Source organism: Leucopleurus acutus, assembly GCF_964270905.1.
Source record: "Leucopleurus acutus genome assembly, chromosome: 5".
NCBI classification, from domain to species: Eukaryota; Metazoa; Chordata; class Mammalia; order Artiodactyla; family Delphinidae; genus Leucopleurus; species Leucopleurus acutus.
Genome location: NC_139147.1, coordinates 126,658,844 through 126,676,521, shown reverse-complemented (window position 1 = coordinate 126,676,521; position 17,678 = coordinate 126,658,844).

Below are 17,678 nucleotides of genomic sequence, written 5' to 3'. Positions count from 1 at the left end.
TCCAGATGTACCACAGTTTATTTACCCATTCACCTACTGAGGGACATGTTGGTTGCTTCCAAGTTTTGGCAATTATAAATAAAGCTGCTATAAATATTCCTATACATGTTTTTGTGCAGACATAAGTTTTCAACCCCTTTGAGTAAATATCAAGGAGTGTGATTGCTGGATCATATGGTAAGAATATCTTTAGTTTTCTAAGACACTGCCAAATTGTCTTCCAAAGTGGCTGTACCATTTTGCATTCCCACTGACAATTAAGAGAGTTTCTGTTGCTCCACATCCTTGGTGTTGAAAGTATTCCAGTTTCTGGCCATTCTAATATGTATATAGTGGTATCTCATTGTTGTTTTAATCTGCACTTCTCTGATGGCTTGTGCTGTAGAGCATCTTTTTATATGCATATTTGCCATTGTATATCTTCTTTGGTGAGATGTCTGTTAATGTCTTTGGCCCATTTTTAAATTGAGTTGTTTGTTTTCTTACGGTTGAGTTTTAAGTGCTCTTTGTCTATCTTGGATAACAGTCCTTTATCAGATGTGTCTTTTACAAATATTTTCTCCCAGTCTGTGGCTTGTCTTCTGATTCTCTTAACATTGTCTTTTGCTGAGCAGAAGTTTTTAATTTTTCTGAAGTCCAGCTTATCAATTATTTCTTTCATGGATTATGTCTTTGGTGTTGGGTGATACCTAAAAAGGTATCATCCTACCCAAGGTCATCTAGGTTTTCTCCTAAGTTATCATCTAGGAGTTTCATAGTTTTGCACTTTACATTTAGGTCTATGATCCATTTTGAGTTAATTTTTGTGAAGGATGTAAGATCTATGTCTAGATTCTCCTTTTTTTTTTTTGGATGTGTGTGTCCAGTTCTTCCGGCAACATTTATTGAAAAGACTATCTTTACTCCACTGTATTGCAAGATCTATTGATTATATTTATGGTGGTCTACTTCTGGGCTCTCTATTCTCTTCCATTGATCTATTTGTCTATTCTTTTGCCAATATCACAACTGTTTTGATTACTGTAGCTTAATAATAAGTCTTGAAGTCGGGTAGCATTAGTCCTCTACCTTTGTTCTTCTCCTTCAGTATTATAGGGCTATTCTGGGTCATTTGCCTCTCTATATAAACTTAAGAATCAGTTTGTTGATATCCATAAAATAATTTGCTGGGATTTTGATTTGGGTTGCATTGAATCTATTGATCAAGTTAGGAAGAACTGACATCGATGATATTGAGTCTTCCTATCCATCTCCTCATTTATTTAGCTCTTTTCTGTTTGCATTCATCAGAGTTTTGTAATTTTCCTCATATAGATCTTGTAAGAAAAACTTTTCAAAGTAACATTTGATTCATGATTGTTCCCTTTTCCATGACTTTTACAGAGTTCTAGACACAGCTACTGGATATTTAGACTACAGAAAAGTCTTCTGATTATGCTTTCTCACACTTCACTTTGACTACTTCCACATACCACATGAATATCTAAAACATAGTATTTTGGGGATCATGACCACTGTCCCATTTTACTCTCCCAAAATCAAGTATTCTTCCTTTGCATTTTTCACTTGGCTACAGGATATTTACTGTTGTTTATCAGCCAGACTTTCGCAAAAATCAGAAATGGTTTTCCCTTCTTTTCTACTCTTGCAATTAAGGTGTGCTGCCAATTGGTGGCAGTAATGTGCCATAGTGTCCTACCTATCAGATTAAACCATGATTTTTCCATACCATTTGTTTTCAATTCCTTCTAAACATGAGCAATTAATTCTGTCCCAAGATGGGTAATAAGACAGAGCCAGAAGACCTCCCCTTTCAGAATCAGTAACCTGGGTTCAGGCAAAATGCTATCCCCCCAAAATGGAGGAACAGAACTACTCAGACACTTTAAAAAAGAAATCTCATAAGCAGAGGGCTGGAACTCATGAAGGTAGAGTTAAGAGCTCTTAAATATCATTTAGGGTAGAGAATAAAGTATCAGTGGAACAACCATTTGCTTAGTCCAAGTGTCTTGGTATCCTTGGAATTTCATTTTAAAAGATCTAGAATAATGCCTGACATATTTTAGGGAGTCAACCTTGATAAAGGTAGATGTCTGAAATATTGTTTCCATATAAACAGAGCAACCAGCCTCTAATTTCTTTTTCCAGTCAAAGAAATGCACATATGACAACAAATAAAATGAAACAAATTAAATTGTAACAAATCAGATAGCACAAAAGAATTTATGATGAAAAGCAACAAATCTCATGCTAATCCTTTCTACCTCTAGGACCAGTCCCCAGGGACAACCTCTTTTGCATATTTTTGTTTGTGATTACTTCAGTATTTCTAAATATGCTTATATCAGCTTTAGACAATATCTAACAACTCCCTGGTACAAAAGATAAGGATTATGTTAACATCCATTCTTCCAATATTTAAGAGTTACATTAATTTTAGCTCTTTTGTTGGTTATCTTTGTAACTTTTAGTAGTACACTGTGAAACTCTAGACAATATTTCAACCTTAGATAGTATTTCGACTCTCTGATATTAATACCACCATTCTTCCTTCCCACCTACTCACCTCCCTTAAACACAGTCAATATCTTTTGTGTTTTGTCTATTAGTTGACTCAAAATTAACAGCCAGCTTCCAGGCTATGGAGAGTGCCAGGATTACATTTTCTTCTCTTCAAGACATCTGTCACATCCACTAGAAAGCCACTCAAAGGAAAATGTGCAGAGTATCAGGATCAAACGGATTCTCTTTCCTTATTATCCCCTGCCCAAATATTTGTGCTTCACACTTGAGCGGTAAGCTGCTTTGTTTGGCTTTATTTCTCGTAGAGTTTCAAATAGCCGTTGCGGAACACGGTCTCTAGGTGCACGGGCTTCAGTAGTTGTGGCGCTCGGGCTTAGCTGCTCTGCGGCATGTGGGATCTTCCCGGACCAGGGCTCGAACCCATGTCCCCTGCATTGGCAGGCGGATTCTTAACTACTGTGCCACAAGGGAAGCCCTAAAGAAAATCATTATTTCTTAAAAAGAACTTTTTTTTGCATGTTTCATACTAATTTAATCAGACTTACATAAGTGATATCTGGACTGTGAGATGAACTGGGGTCTAATATTAGTTTCCTATTGCTGTTGTAACACACTGTCACAAACTTAGTGGCTTTACAGCAACACAAGTTTATTATCTTACAGTTCTGGAGGTCAGAAGCTCTAAATAGTGTCCACAGGACTGAGTTCTTTTGGAGGCTCTACGTGAGAATCCACTTCCTTGCCTTTTTCAGCTTCTAGAGGCTGCTCGCGTTCCTTGGCTCATGGCTGCTTCTTCAGATCACTCCAGCTTCTGCTTCTGTGGTCACATCCTCTCTCCTCTCCGACGTGCCCTTATAAGAACCCTTGTTATTACACTGAGAAAAAGAACTTTTTTTTTTTTTTTGGCGGTACAGGGGCCTCCCACCGCTGCGGCCCCTCCCTCTGCAGAGCACAGGCTCCGGACGCGCAGGCCCAGCGGTCATGGGTCACGGGCCCAGCCACTCCGCGGCATGTGGGGTCCTCCCAGACCGGGGCACGAACCCGTGTCCCCTGCATCAGCAGGCGGACTCCCAACCACTGCACCACCAGGGAAGCCCGAGAAAAAGAACTTTTTTAGTATAAATATTACATGCATGTGACCAGTTCAAAAAGTTACTTACCTATCATTTTCCCTTACCCTCTTAGTTCTCCTCTCAAGAAGCAGCCACTGTTATCCATTTCCAGAAGCTTTTGGACTTTCTCTTTAATCTTAGTGTTATGATATTTCTATGGATCAAAATTTAATAACAAGTTACTAGGACCAGAACTGCAATTTTTTTTCTGAATACATGTAAACAATTAGTGAATATAAGCATCTTCTGTCAATGGTATTTAGGGAGACATGCATTGAGCACTTACTAGTATACATGGCAGATACTTGGTGTTTTGTTTGTTTGTTTTGTTTTGAGGGCTTAGTTTTATTTTGCTACAGTTGTATTGAGGTGTGATTGACATATAATAAACTACACATATTTAAAGTGTATGATTTAATGATCTGTAACCTATATAAACCTATAGAGCCATCACCATAATCAATATAATAAATATATCCATTAACTCCAAAAGTTGCCTCATAGACCTTTGTAATCCATCCCTCCCTGCCTTTATTCATCCATTCAGGCAACCACTGATCTGCTTTGTCACTAAAGGTTAACTGCATTTTCTAGAATTTTACAGAAATGGAATAATACTTTCTTTTTTGTTTTATTTCTTTACTCAGTACAATTATTTTGAGATTCATCCATATGGTTGTGTATAGCAATCATTCATTCCTTTTTAGTGCTGCTGTAGTATTCCACCATATGATTAGACTACAATATGTCCATTTACATGCTGATGCACATTTTGTACATAATTTTTTCTTCTTATGGTAAAGCTGTTATAAACACTCAAACACTGTGATTATGTTTTACTGGATTTGATCTTTTGTAGGTAGACTAAAAAGGCCGTCTGTAGAGCAAGGACCAAAAATTCAAATGCCTACAGGAGCCAGACAGATAATATAAATAAGTAGGGAGGAGGGGAAAATTTGACATAATAAAAGCAACAGTTTAAGCTTTATGGTGAGTGGCAAACTGACATTTGGTATCCATGTTGGGATGGGTGGAGATTATGACAAACGGGAGAGCTTGAACCCAGTTTAAAGCAGGTAGCTTCTCAGAATCATCTGGTTCTTGCCAGGCTGTCCAGTGTTGCCAGGGTTTCCTTTTTTCTTTTTCTTTTCCCCAAGGGCAGTCACAAATCCAGACTGTATGTGAAGTTTCTTAATTTTTTTTTAAATATGGAAACAAATGAAAAATAAAACTCAGGAATCAAGACAGGAGGGAATCAAAATATTGACTTGAATAAAAATCCTGCTATTTGTTCAATTAGATACTGAATATATTCATTGTATTATTCTCTCTTTTTTGTTCGTTTGAAATTTTCATAATAAATACAATTTATAAAAATTAGCTTGGGGGCTTCCCTGTTGGCACAGTGGTTGAGAGTCCACTTGCCGATGCAGGGGACACGGGTTCATTTTCCGGTCCAGGAGGATCCCACATGCGGCAGAGCGGCTAGGTCCGTCAGCCATGGCGGCTGAGCCTGCGCGTCCGGAGCCTGTGCTCTGCAACAGGAGAGACCGCGGCAGTGAGAGGCCCGCGTACCACAAAAAAAAAAAAAAAAAATTAGCTTAGATAAAGCTAATTAGAGAAATACCTTTGGGTTGGCAAATGGGCTTGCTAATGGTCCCCTCATGCAACGGAATACACCCATCACCCAGTCATAAGCAAAACTGGACAACCTCAGGCTTTCCCGTGAGATTCAGGCCTTCCCCATAAGCTTATAACATTGAGGAGCAGAGAATTTGTTGAATCCTACTGACAAGCCAGGGGATAGAGAAACAGAAAGGAAGTTAGACAGAATCAGAAACAGAGGAAGCCCAGAAAAGGTTTAGTCTTTTAAGCTTGATTCCTTCTAATCTCATCTACCAGAGAAGTCATTCCTACTTCTCTGGGAAGAGAAAGATGCTGAATTCTTCTCATTCTTTTTCCTTCTGGGGAGTAGAAATTTTCTTCCCTTTATGAAAACAAAAGGAGTGAGAAATTTAAATGCTTCACCCCTGTGGTGGGCATGTTGATGCACTGCCCAGATCCCCCTACTATAAAGACTTGTCCCAGGTACTGGGTGCTGTTGGCAGAGTCTTTGGAACCTTCAGGATTGCTACATTTGCAGAAAGCTACATTGCTCAATGTTAGGCCCCTTCCCAGGTTGCCCCACATTCAATTACTGAACAAAGTTGGGGTATAAGAGCCTGACCATCTTAGCCAACTTGGGTCAACTCTGAAGGTCAATTCTAATCTCCTGACCTCACTACGGGACCTGCATACAGCTCAGTTCTCCCTCTGCCCAATCCTGCTTCCTTCTTCTCTGGTTCACAAGTGTTAGTTCCAAGGGTACTCCTTAATAAATATCCTGCCTGTTAAACTCTATCTCATACTCTGCTTCCCAGGAACCAACCTGTGACGTTTAGTGTCAGGAGTGAGATCTGAGAAAGTAGGCCCTAAGATGGGGTCTTGGAGTTTGATCATTAGCTGCCCACCTGACAATAAGGACACCATCACACGATTACAGTCCAATTGTTAAAACTTTCATGGATGGTAAATCAGGTTGGTACATTAGTGGAAGGCTATGTATTAATGGATATGATGTATCAGGTACTTGAGACATATGGGGAAAATAGTAACTATAAGGACAATGAAATTAACTGGTCCTGTAGAGTGAATTGTGTCCCCCTCCCCTCAAATTCATATGTTGAAGTCCTAACCCCCTACGAGATTGCATTTAAAGATAGGGCTTTTAGGAGGTAATTAAGGTTAAATGAAGTCTTATGAGTAGGATCCTGATCTGATAGAATTGGTGGTCTTATAAGAAGAGGAAGACACCTCTCTTTCTCTCTCTCTCTCCTTCCCTCTCTCCTTCCTTTTCCTCTTCTCTCCCCCTCCTCTTCCCCTCTCTCCCCACCACACACAGGGAAGGAAAGGTCCTGTGAAGATATAGCCAGAAGGCTGCTGTCTGCACACCAGGAGGGGAGTTTTTATTAGGAACTGAATTGGCTGGCACCTTGATCTCTTCCCAGAAATCTGAAAAATAAATTTCTGGTGTTTAAGTCACCCAGTCTATGGTATATTGTTATGGCAGTCTAAGCTGACTAAAACAGGTGACTATTCCTTAGCCAGATTAATGCACTGTAAAAAGATAATGAAAAGCTGAGTGATTAACCACCAATTGAAGAAAGCTAAAATGAAGACTACAGGGTCTCTTTTGTAGTGCATAAAGTGGCTCTCATCTCCTGCAGTGGGAGACCAGAATAAACTCAGGGTGGCTAAGCTCCAAAGATTAAACTTTTAGCCAAGACAGATATACTAAGCCAAGGTCAGGGCCCTGGTTGGAAAAGAATGGGGCTTGACACAGTAGATGAGGATATTTCCAGAAGAGGCCTGCCCTCCTCTGCTAAGACCTATCACTTCCCTCCATTGTTCAGAGATGGTGAAAAGACCTCTTCACATCAAGACAACAACTGCTCTCCCTCTCAAGATTTGTTTTCAGGTTGCCTCCTGTCCTGTAGGCCTTAACTGATGATAAGCCTCAATGTGCTGGATATAATAATGTAAGAAAGGGACTATACCCGAAAGGAGCTTTAATATACAGTCAGCATAAATTGAGAGACTATATGTAGGATTGAATTTTGAGGGTGCTTGATGAACAGAAAGGGAATATAAAGTTGGATAAGGGAGAAATTGGGAGCACTCTCCTAGTACTAAGGATTTAACAACACAAAATAAACCCTAAGAGTCCCTCCCATCAGAAAGCTTGCACAAGCCTCTTACATAGCCTCATCCACCAAAGGGCAGACAGCAGAGCAAGAAGAACTACAGTCCTGCAGCTTCTGGAACGAAAACCACATTCACAGAAAGATAGACAAAATGAAAAGGCAGAGGACTATGTACCAGCTGGAGGAACAAGATAAAACCCCAGAAAAACAACTAAATGAAGGGAGATAGGTAACCTTCCAGAAAAAGAATTCAGAATAATGAGAGTGAAGATAATCCAGGACCTCGGAAAAAGAATGGAGGCAAAGATCGAGAAGATGCAAGAAATGTTTAACAAAGACCTAGAAGAATTAAAGAACAAACAAACAGAGGTGAACAATACAATAACTGAAATGAAAAATACAATAGAAGGAATCAGTAGCAGAATGACTGAGGCAGAAGAACGGATAAGTGACCTGGAAGACAGAATGGTGGAATTCACTGCCATGGAACAGAATAAAGAAAAAAGAATGGTAAGAAATGAAGACAGCCTCAGAGACCTCTGGGACAACATTAAACTCACTAACATTTGCATTATAGGGGTCCCAGAAGGAGATGAGAGAGAATGACCTGAGAAAATATTTGAAGAGATTATAGTCGAAAATTTCCCTAACATAGAGAAGGAAATAGCCACCAAAGACCAGGAAGCGCAGAGAGTCCCAGGCAGGATAAACCCAAGGAGAAACACACTGAGACACATAGTAATTAAACTGACAAAAATTAAAGACAAATTATTAAAAGCAACAAGGGAAAAATGACAAATAACATAAAAGCAACTCCCATAAGGTTAACAGCTGATTTCTCAGCAGAAACTCTACAAGCCAGAAGGGAGTGGCATGATATATTTAAAGTGATGAAAGGGAAGAACCTACAACAAAGATTACTCTACCCGGCAAGGATCTCATTCAGATTCGGCAGAGGAATCAAAAGTTTTACAGACAAGCCAAAGCTAAGAGAACTCAGCACCACCAAACCAGCTCTACAACAAATGCTAAAGGAACTTCTCTAAGTGGGAAACACAAGAGAAGAAAAGGACCTACAAAAACAAACCCAAAACAATTAAGAAAATGGTCATAGGAACATACATATCGATAACTACCTTAAGTGTGAATGGATTAAATGCTCCAACCAAAAGACACAGGCTTGCTGAATGGATATAAAAACAAGACCCATATATATGCTGTCTACAAGAGACCCACTTCAGACCTAGGGACACATACAGACTGAAAGTGAGGGGATGGAAAAAGATATTCCATGCAAATGGAAATCAAAAGTAAGCTGGAGCAGCAATACTCATATCACATAAAATAGATTTTTTTTTTTTTTTTTTGCGGTACGTGGGCCTCTCACTGTTGTGGCCTCTCCCGTTGCAGAGCACAGGCTCCGGATGCACAGGCTCAGTGGCCATGGCTCACGGGCCCAGCCGCTCTGTGGCATGTGGGATCCCCCTGGACCAGGGCACAAACCCGTGTCCCCTGCATTGGCAGGTGGACTCTCAACCACTGTGCCACCAGGGAAGCCCTAAAATAGATTTTAAAATAAAGAATGTTACAAGAGACAAGGAAGGACACTACATAATGATCAAGGGATCAATCCAAGAAGAAGATATAGCAATTATGAGTATATATGCACCCAACATAGGAGCACCTAAATACATAAGGAAACTGCTAACAGCTATAAAGAGGAAATCAACAGTAACACAATAATAGTGGGGGACTTTAACACCTCACTGACACCAATGGACAGATAGATCATCCAGACAGAAAATTAATAGGGAAACACAAGCTTTAAATGGCACAATAGACCAGATAGATTTAATTGCTATTTATAGGACATTCCATCTGAAAACAGCAGATTACACTTTGTTCTCAAGGGCACACAGAACATTCTCCAGGACAGATCACAACTTGGGTCACAAATCAAGCCTCAGTAAATTTAAGAAAATTAATCATATCAAGCATCTTTTCCAACCACAAAGCTATGAGATTAGAAATCAATTACAGGGAAAAACACGTAAAAAACACAAACACATGGAGGCTAAACAATACATGGCTACGTAACCAAGAGATCACTAAAGAAATCAAAGAGGAACTCAAAAAATACTTAGAAACAAATGACAATGAAAACATGATGATCCAAAACCTATGGGATGCAGCAAAGGCAGTTCTAAGAGGGAAGTATATAGCAATACAATCCTACCTCAAGAAACAAGAAAAATCTCAAATAAACAATCTAACCTTACACCTAAAGGAACTAGAGAAAGAAGAACAAACAAAACCCAAAGTTAGTAAAAGGAAAGAAATCATAAAGATCAGAGCAGAAATAAATGAAATAGAAACAAAGAAAACAATAACAAAGATCAATAAAACTAAAATCTGGTTTTTTGAGAAGATAAGCAAAGTTGATAAACCTTTAGCCAGACTCATCAAGAAAAAGAGGGAGAGGGCTCAAATCAATAAAATTAGAAATGAAAAAGAAGTTACAATGGACACCGCAGAAATTCAAAACATCGTTAGAGACTACTATAAGCAACTCTATGCCAATAAAATGGACAACCTGGAGGAAATAGACAAATTCTCAGAAAGGTATAACCTTCCAAGACTGAACCAGGAAGAAATAGAAAATATGAACAAACGAATAATAAGTAATGAAATTGAAATTGTGATTAAAACTCTTCCAACAAACAAAAGTCCAGGACCAGACAGGTGAATTCTACCATTTAGAGAAGAGCTAACACCCCTACTTTTCAAACTCTTCCAAAAAATTGCAGAGGAAGGAATACTCCCAAATTCATTCTACAAGGCCACCACCTCCCTGATACCAAAACCAGACAAAGATACTACAGAAAAAGAAAATTACAGACTGATATCACTGATGAATATAGATGCAAAAATCCTCAACAAAATACTAGCAAACAGAATCCAACAACACATTGAAAGGATCATACACCATGATCAAGTGGGATTTATCCCAGGGATGCAAGGACTCTTAAATATATGCAAATCAATCAGTGTGATACACCATATTAACAAATTGAAGAATAAAAAACATATTTACAAAAACCCAGGAGACAGTGTGAATTTGCTACTAGGATGATTTCTAGAAGCATGGAAAAAGTGATGGCTCATAGGAAGTTGGGTTAAAATGCCATAACTGCCGTGAAAACAGTGGAAGAAAGAATTCAAAGAATCCGACAATTGGTCATGCTACAGACCATATACTATGTAAAGATGAAAACCCACAAGATGATCAAATTACTGAAGGCCAGGAGGCTACACCATATGTAAGGACATAAGAAATGTACTGTTGAGGGGCACCAGTCTCATTAAGAAGCTCCATGGTGACTTTCTATAAGCCAGAGCTGATGGTAAAGGAAGCCATTAAGGAACTAGGTTTAATGATAGCAACAGGGATAATAGGACCCCCAAATGATAGAGGTCAGGTTATGTTGTTTAATGGTCAGAAGCCAAGTTGGACAATTATTGTAATATAAATTCAGAGGAGCAGCCAGTGGGAAGTGACCTACACAGAATTATGCAGACAATTAATAGAATATGATGTCCCTAGGGGAAAAATAAATGGGCAGTCAATAAAGGTACCACTCAGTTTGTATCATCAGTTGTATTCAAAACTGCATAGTCAGAAGACTGAGGTAATCGCCCCAGTTAAAATCATGATTCCTTGCCAAGTTTCCAAATATGAATCTGTGTTTAGACCTGGAGCTCACTAACTTAAGAAGAGATCAGGTCCCCAGGAGGAAGGAAACCTGTAATACCATGCAAATGTACTCAGTAATGATTTCCTCAGTTTTTCACCAAAGGTTGTTCCAGAACCCTTGGACCTAAGGCCATTTACTCAGATAACTGTGCACAGGGAAAATGAGAATACATAAACATTTCAAGGCCTGTTGATCATAGAGTCTGAATTGACATTGATACTTGGAGATCCAGAGAATCATCATGGTCTCCTTTTCAGAGTAGGTGCACATAGGGACCAGGTAAAATGAAGTCCTATCCAAGGTCCAGCTCACAGTGAGCCCAAATGACCTATAGATTCACATGTTAGTCATTTCTTCAGTCGTCATCGTCACATACACAAGCAGAATAGATATACATCACAGTTGGCACGACTCCCACATTGGGTCCTTGCTCTATGAAGTAACAGCGATCATAATGAAAAAAACCAACCTGAAGCCTCTGAAACTTCCCCCTCCCTTAGTAGACATAAATTTTAAAAAGTATTGCTGGGGAGAATGATGGAAATTATTGCCACTTCTAAAGATCCACAGGATGAAAAGTTGGTGATTCCCATCATACCTCCATTTTTTAAAGATGAATTTTATTTATTTACTTATTTATTTAGACCACTCCACAAGGCTTGCCATTCCCTGACCAGGGATTGAACCAGGGCCCCGACGGTGGCAGCATGGAGTCCTAACCACTGGACTGCCAGGGAATTCCCCATACCTCCATTTTATTCACCAGTCTGGTCCCTGCAAAAACCAGACCGATTCTGGAGAAAAATACAAGATACAATTCTTTGCTAAAGCGGAATAACATAGACGCGGGTACATGGTATGCGACTATTAAACTGACAAGTATGTTCTTTTCCATCTATCTCAGAAAAGAGAATCAGAAACAGTTCTCATATACATGTAATGGATAACATTTCTGCCCCAGGGCTGTTAATTTTCCCACCCTTAGTAATAACATAGTTGTCAAGAACTGTGAAGGGTCTGAGATTTTACCCAGTTTGCAAGCTGACAAGTTAGCCTGCCACTATTGTAGATGCTGGCAGAAGACATGAGACTCCTGGGTCAGTCAGTAGACTTAATTGTTCACAGCACAACAAGCAGCGTGAAGCTTACATTTGCACTAGTTTCCCTTGTTCCCCAGGAACCATGAGGAAGATGTGAGGTGGTCTAGATAGAGCTGTACATGCAGTGGGTTTGCTTCATGGCTGAGATACTCTGAGTTTAGAGAAACTTTTATCAAACAACCTGCCCAAACTTTTCCCCAGACAGAGGTATTATCTTTATTATATCAAACACCAAACAAAGCTGTCTTTTGCAAAATCATAAGCTATCACTTATAAGTGGAATAAGAAAAATGACACCAATGAACTTATCTACAAAATAAAATCTGACTCACAGACATAGAAAATAAACTTATGGTTACCAAAGGAGAAAGCGGGGGAGGGATAAATTAGGAATTTGGGGTTAACAGATACACACTACTAGATATAAAAATGATAAACAAGAATCTACTTTATAGCACAGGGAACTATATTCAATATCTTGTAATAACCTATAATGGAAAATAATCTGAAATAAAATATATGTAACTGAATCATTTTGCTGTACACTAGAAACAATATTGTAAATCAACTATATTTCAATTTTTTACTTAATTTTATTTTTAATTATTTTTTCCACTGTGCTGTGCAGTATGCAGGATCTTAGTTCCCTGACTAGGGATCGAACACACACCCTCTGCAGTGGAAGTGTGGAGTCTTAACAACTGGACTGCTACAGAAGTCCCTGCTATATTTCAATTTTTTTAAAAAAAGAGTTGTCTTTTGTTCTGAAGAAGATACTATCTCTATCTTATAAGGTTGTTCCTATACAAACAACCTTGAAAAAATAGTTCAGAACAAAAGCTGTTGGTGTCTGCATGTAAGATGAGCAGAAACACAAGAGATCCATGGAAAATTGTCTCCCAATTCTGTAGAATTGGAGGTATAGGTCTCCAAAGGCAACACAGTTTCACCAGGGAACACAGCAAGACTCCCAGTGAGCTACAAGCTATGGCTGCTAACCCAACTTCTTTGTGTTCTTTGACTCCAGGGACCTTTGGGCAAAAAGAGGAGTCACCATTCTGGCATCAGAAGGTTACACATGGAGGTAGAGAGGAACATGTTTGGCATTCAGGTGATCCAAATGCACATCTCTTGGTGAACTCTTGTCCAATTTTGACCATAAGTGGACTAGTGTAGCAATCTCAGAGCAAGAAGGACATAGTGACAGGGTTCATACCATTCAAGGTTGAGGGACTGGGTCATGCCACCAGCCCAGCAGGTATGATAGTTTAGGGTAAGGGGAACCCGGAATGGATGGAGAAAGAAGGAGACAATGAATATCAGTTGAAGCCAGAGACTAACTGGCTTCAGTTAGGGGTTTTAGTTTGTGCCATTAACCTTCTTTTTTAGTATTTCCCACAGAAAAAGAGGCCCATCCTAATTATGGTGTTTCTGTTCCAAGAACATAAATGAATACGTATATCTGAATAGAACAACGGGTAAATTGTGTTACCTAACCAAACTCAGCTTCAGTTGCCCAATGCACAGCAAAGCCAATCTATGGACACTGGGTTGTAGTGAGGGAAAGTATAGCATTTATTGCAAGATGCCCAACATGGGGCCATGCAAGGAAAATGGGCAGCTCATGCTCAAAAGACTCGAACTCTCTGATGGTTTTGGGGGAAAGTTTTTTAAAGGCAAGGTGAGGGAGAGAGTCCCATATGCCTGATCAGCCAGGGGACATTCTTTGGATTGTTGCTGGTGAGGTGACCAGGTGGTATTTTGGGAATCTCAATCATCAACCTTCTGGTTTGGTTCTGACTGGCCTAGGGTCTATGTGCTAGCAGTCACTATGCAGTTAACTTCTTCCATCTGGAAGATAAGTAGAATTGCTGGGTCAATGGGTATATGGATTTTAAATTGTATCATTAATTTTAATTGCCCTTCAAAAGGATAGTACCAATTTATATCCACAATCAACAAAACAACTCAAGGATATGGGTCAGGATAATATCTATAGCCCCTGAGGAGGAACCAAAGGTCCTTAACTTTGCTTTATGGCTAAACTATTATTATTTTGTCTTGCTTGACCTTTTCCTTCCTTTCTGCATTTTCTTCCTTTTCTGATTAAACTTGCTCTTTGGAATTTGGGGAAGGCCTAGGAGGCTAAAGTTTTTCTATGAATAAGAGGTGGGGGATATGGGGCCCCATCTCCAGTAAGGCCCTGCAGGGTCCTGCTTGGTTTCAACTGTAGTGGGCAATGTGACATGCTGCCCAGATCTATGTTACCCCGACTTCCAGGAATTCTATTAACTCCTTTGGGGATTGCCTCCACTGTGGAGAGGCATGTCCCTTCCCAGGATGGCCCATATCCAATGACTAGTTAGTGCCAGGGTCCTGGTCATCTCAGTCTAATCTGGGATAACTCTGCACCAGAATTCCTTGTGAGGTCAGCTGAGGCTCTCATTGGTTTGCATCCCAGTTTAACTTTTCCCTCTGTTCAATTCTGCTTCTTTCCCCTTCCTTCCACAGATTTTGATACCAAGGGCACTCGTAATAAATATCCTGCCTATTAAAATTCACCTCAGAGTCTGCTTCCCAGGGGACACATTCTGACACAGCCATTTATAGTATATCCTCCTAATAGATTACTGTGTACTTATTAAAAAGATACTGTACCTCCATATGATGAATTAGCTTGGAAAGAAACATTAAGTTAAACAAAATCAAGTTAATATATAGTAGGAAAAAATCTGGATGTATGCCTTAGTATTAATGGTGAGTATCTCTGGATAGTGGTTTTTATTTTCCTTTTTATTACTTTCCTGTATTTTCTGAATTTCTCTATTTATTATATGTTGATTTTATAATCAGAAAGTGCAACAAAGCTATTTTCATTTTGGAAAATCAACTTTGTCGTAAATAGACAATCTCTTCCACACCTGGGGCAGTAAACTGGTGTAAACATTCTGGAAATTAATTTAACCATATGTATAAAGGCCCTTAAGTCCCAGTAATTCTACTTTGAGGAATTTATTCTTAGAAACTAATTTAAAATAGAATTAAATAAATTAATGTAATTGAATATATACAAAGATATTTGTTACAGCTTTACTTATATTAGTCAAAAAAAAAATAGAGAGGGACCTTCAAGATGGCAGAGGAGTAAGACATGGAGATCACCTCCCTTCCCACAAATATACCAAAAATACATCTACATGTGGAACAGCTCCTACAGAACACCTACTGAATGCTGGCAGAAGACCTCAGACTTCCCAAAAGGCAAGAAAATCCCCACATACCTGGATAGGGCAAAAGAAAAAATAAAAAACAGAGAGAAAAGAATAGGGACGAGACCTGCACCTCTGGCAGGGAGCTGTGAAGGAGGAAAAGTTTCCACACACTAGGAAGCCTCTTCACTGGGGGGGGACGGGGTGGGCAGGGGGTACACTTCTGAGCCACAGAGGAGAGTGCAGCAATAGGGTGCAGAGGGCAAAGCGGAGAGATTGCCGCACAGAGGATCAGTGCCAACCAGCACTCACCAACCTGAGAGGCTTGTCTGTTCACCCGCCGGGGTGAGTGGGGCCTGGGAGCTGAGGCTCGGGCTTCAGAGGTCAGATCACAGGGAGAGGACTGGGGTTAGCTGTATGAACACAGCCTGAAAGGGTCTAGTGTGCCACAGCTGACCAGGAGGGAGTCTGGGAAAAAGTCTGGACCTACCTAAGAGGCAAGAGACCATTGTTCTGGGGTATGCGAGGAGAGGGGATTCCTGCTCTGTGTACCCACAGAAGGCAGAGCACTACCTAAGCGAGCTCCAGAGACTGGTGCAAGCCGCGGCTATCCACTCGCACTCCAGATATGGGCATGAACCGCTAATGCTGCAGCTGCTGCCGCCAAGAATCCTGTGTGCAAGCGCAGATCACTACCCACACCCCCACCGCCACCAGGAACCTGAGCAGCCCACCATTGCCAGGGTCCTGTGATCCAGGGACAACTTCCCTGAGAGAACACACTGTGTGCGTCAGGCTGTGGCAATGTCAAGCCAGCCTCTACCACCACAGGCTCACCCCACATTCCAGTTATGACTACCATACCCCTCTCTCCCTGGGCTGAGTGAGCAAGAGAGCCCTAATCAGCTGTTGCTTATACCCCTCCTGTCTGGGTGGGGAACTGACTCTTGAGGGTGGTGTATACACAGAGGAGAGGCCAAAACCCAATCTGAATTCCAGAAGCTGTGCAAGCAAAGAAGACAAGGAAATTTCTCTGTGCAGCTTCAGGAGCAGCAGATTAAATCCCCACAATCAACTTGATAAACCCTGCAACTGTGGAATACCTGAATAAACAAAGAATGTTCCCAAAATTGAGGCGGTGGACTTCGGGAGCAACTGTAGACTTGGGGTCTGCTTTCTGCATCTGATTTGTTTCTGGTTTTATGTTTATCTTAGTTTAGTTTTTAGTGCTTGTTATAACTGGTGGATTTGTTTATTGGTTTGGTTGCTCTCTTCCATTTTTTATTTTTTTTATTTTTTTATTATTTATTTTAATTTTTAAATATTTTTCCTTTTTTCTCTTTTTGTGAGTATGTATGTGTATGTTTCTTTGTGTCATTTTGCCTGTTTAAGTTTGCTTTTACCATTTGTCCTACTGGTCTGCCTGTTTTGTTTTCTTTTGTTTCTTGTTTGTTTGTTTTCTTTTTCTTATTTTTTTTGTTTTCTTTTTATGAATGTGTGTGTGTATGTTTCTTTGTGTGATTTTGTCTGTTTAGATTTGCTTTTACCATTTGATTTGGGGTTCTATCTGTTCATGTTCTTTTCTTTTTTCCTTGCTTTTCTTCCAAGCTGTGTGGCTGGCGGGGTCTTGGTGCTCCAGATGGGTGTCGGGCCTGAGCCTCCAAGGTGGGAGAGCCAAGTCCAGGACATTGGACCACCAGAGGCCTCCCAGCCCCATGTGACGCCAATAGGCAAGAACTCTCCCAGAGACCTCTGTCTCAACACTAAGACCCAGCTCCATCCAATGGCCAGCAAGCTCCAGTGCTGGACGCCCCACACCAAACAACTAGCAAAACAGGAACACAATGCCACGCATTAGCAGAGAGGCTGCCTAAGGTCATACTAAGTTCACAGACACCCCAAAACACACCACCAGACGTGGCCCTGCCAACCAGAAGGACAAGATCCGGCTCCACCCACCAGAACACAGGCACAAGTCCCCTCCACGATGAAGCCTGCACAAGCGACTGAACAAACTTCACCCACTGGAAGCAGACACAAAAATAATGGGAACTACGAATCTTCAGCCTGTGAAAAGGAGACCCCAAACACAGTAAATTAAACAAAATGAGAAGATAGAGAAATATGCAGCAGATGAAGGAACAAGGAAAAAACACACCACACCCAAACAAATGAAGATGAAATAGGCAGTCTACCTGAAAAAGAATTAAAAGTAATGATAGTAAAGATGATCCAA